This window comes from Lycorma delicatula, chromosome 5, assembly GCF_047948215.1.
Source record: "Lycorma delicatula isolate Av1 chromosome 5, ASM4794821v1, whole genome shotgun sequence".
Lineage (NCBI taxonomy): Eukaryota > Metazoa > Arthropoda > Insecta > Hemiptera > Fulgoridae > Lycorma > Lycorma delicatula.
Genome location: NC_134459.1, coordinates 107153529 through 107156913, shown reverse-complemented (window position 1 = coordinate 107156913; position 3385 = coordinate 107153529).

Below are 3385 nucleotides of genomic sequence, written 5' to 3'. Positions count from 1 at the left end.
CTACAGTTCGTTGTAGAACGGCTTTTTCAGTTCGTGTGAATCAGACTCTTAGGTTATACTATCTAAGGTTAAAAAACTTTATTTTTTTCGTTAAGTCAGTAATAAAGTTTAACACTATTATCGTAACATTAAAATCAGCAACATTTTCAACGTCTTGTTGAAAAATATCAACAAAAAAACAGCTCAACAATCCATTAAAATTATCGTACGAATTGGATCGTTCTGCAGTGGAATGGTTAAAAAGTAAGCATTTATTGGATTTAAACGTATCTGGATGTTAGATTGAGACATGTATTTTTCCGAATAAAGTATAATGTCATCTCTTGGAGCTCCCGCAAAATGTCCGAACAATATTTTTTTAATATTCAAACATTAGCTGCTGATCACTATCTAGCGCCCATAAGTAAGAATCGGCATAACCGCGTATGAAAAATATTTCACTACACTGTCAACATAACTTCAAAATGAGGTTATATTACCTGTTGACCTTAAACTGAGCATATAGATAGTGCCATTTCATTAGGCTTCTGGAGAGTTTAGTCATCGCATAATAGGGTGAGCCGAATTTTTTTTTTATATGCTATACTTCAGAAAACTTACCTCTAGGGCACCTAAGTAAAACGCATATGAAATTTAAAAAAATATCACATCTATCGGTAGCGCAATGTGCTTAAATATTTGAAATTCATTGAAAAATTCAAGGTTATCCTGGATTTTAAAAACCTAAAAAATTGCTACATTGAAAAAGCTTTAAAAGTATTGTAAAAAACCCCCGTTAGATTAAGTTAACTATAAAAATTACTTTATTCTGGGTAGCACAAATCTATAATTTAACGTATATTTTACGAACCGTACGCGACGCGCAACGGTGTCTATTGTACACCGTTCCCACTTCTTGAGTTCCGGTTATCGCTCGCACCGGTACTGCACGCCACCCTTAGCATTTCTATAGAATTTACCCACATGCAATGGAAAGCACACGCGCCTCCCGCCATTTGCAAGCTCCATGACACAACAGTATGGTGGTGTTTGCTTCAATAATGTTAGTTTATAACTGAAAAGTTGTTTGTTTTAGTAGTTTTGTTTATAACATTATTTTATTACTGTGTTTTAAAGGAAGTGTCCAAGAAAATTACTCGCAACAAGTTTAATTATCCGTTGCCGTTGCCCATTCAGCCTGGCTTCTTCAGTTTACACGGAGATCTAACGCCGAACCCATTAGATCAAGCTGACAGATGGTCTCCGTGCGCATCAACTCGTACTTCCAGTATTGATAAAGAACATGGTAGGTGTCATCAAATTGTCCACACTGAGAAAACATCCCAGAACGAATTTCTGCAGTCTGTCCCTAAAAGCACCATGGCCGAAAAGAAATTGCGTCATATATTTATTAGAGTGTACCCAAGAGGCGTCCTGCAAACCAACAACATTTGGAAAGATATTATACGTATAACGCCCCACCCTCTGTCTCATCCCATCTTGCCTGCCACAAGGCATTGGCTTGTTGTTCAATTTCTTGAACCTTATCAGGAGTCAACTTTCCGGACTTCTTAGAAACATACCACTGCTGCTTCTCAGACGCAATCAAGTCTATCGGTTTCAGTTGTTTGAATTACGGTTTGCTTTCAAGTCCTTTACGATGAAAGCATGAAGCCATCAAAATTAATTAGACATCTGGAAATTAAACATCCGGATCATAAAAGTCACCCCTTAGAATTTTTCGAAAGAAAATTACATACTTTGAAAAATCAACAGGCATCTATTGGTAAATCAAATTTTTTCTTTGTTTTCCCCCCCAACTCCCCTGGGCCGGACATAAAGTAAAACTCAGCCCAGGGGAGTGTCCTTCAAACTCAAACAAGCCTGAAGGACACTTCCCCGGACTGAGCTTTACTTCATTGTATGCCCGGTCCAGGTGAGTAGGGGAAGAAAAAAAAAGAAAGCTATACTCAAGCTATAAACTGATAAAAGTACACTTGAAGTGTCTTATCTCGTAGCATTAAGAGTATCTAAGATGTCCAACTTCAAACAATTCCAGAAAACCTCATATTACCTGCTGAAATTGATGATCATAGTGTTTTAATAGCCGTGGAAGAAGCAAAAAAAATGTAATCCGCTTTTTAAAAAAACAGTATCAAGGCGAAACGATGACATGGCTCCGATGTTCGGGATCAAATAATTCAGCAAGTGAGTTCAAGTGAATTTTTTAATACCCAGTTTTGTGAATCAACAGATGCGGCAAACATTTCTCTGTTCTTATGTTTTGTGAGAAATGAACGCGATAGAGACTGATCAGTCAAAGAAAATATGTTATTTTGCAAAACAATCATGCAACAGGACAATATATTCTTGATGGTTTTTTATGAAACTATTAAAAACTACAACATAGATTGGACAAAATGTATTGCAGAATGTAATGATGGTGCAAAGGCGATAAGAAGAAAGAACAGTGGATTTCTGAAAAATTAAAAAACCGTCCTATACCAAGGGCGGAATGGACACACTGCTTCCTTCACAGACATGCTCTTGCCACAAAAAATATACCAAAAAAATCTTTGTTAAGCTGTAAAAATGGTTAATTTTATTAAAATGAACCATTACAAAATAGGGTCTATGATAAAATATGCGATTAAATTGGCGAAATGAAAAAAAGAAATACCTTCTTTTCCGTACAGAAGTCAGATTGTTACCCGTGGGGAGGGGATGGGAAAGTGTGAACCCGATTATTGGAATAGCAAAGTTTTTATAAAATTATGAATGTATGTTGCCGTAGGCTTACTTAGCTGATGTATTTTCAAAAAGGATTTTTTGTCTTTGGTTGCGCTAAAAATTGAATATAGGAATCGTCTTTTATCACTTGAGAACAATTTGCTTTTATGTGTTTCCAACATAGATCCACATATGGAGAAATTTTTAAATGAAAAACAAACGCAACAATCTCATTAATTTACTTTCTTTACATGTGTACTTATAAATATAACTAAAATGTTTGTAATAAATGATTGATTTACTCATAAAATGATTTCATTATTGTTTACGTGTAAAGTTGTACGCTAATTTCCTGATCCCCATTTCATATCATCGTATGGATGTCGTGACTCCCAGGTTGACGAACGCCGCTGGTATAGAGAAAAAGAAGCCAAGCAGACTTGTTAAATGGACGAGGTTATGTAACTATAAACCTAGGTAATACCTAGGTTCTATAACTGTCTGCTGGGTAGTGTAAGAAGTACCTGTAACCTTATTTTAAATTTAACTTAAGAGTGGATTTTCTATTTTGCATTTGATGAGATGGAAGCACTGTCTGGCATTGTGGGATTGACTTCTTACTAAACTGTATACTTATAATGTTGTAAATCTATAATATCAATAATGTTGTTATATA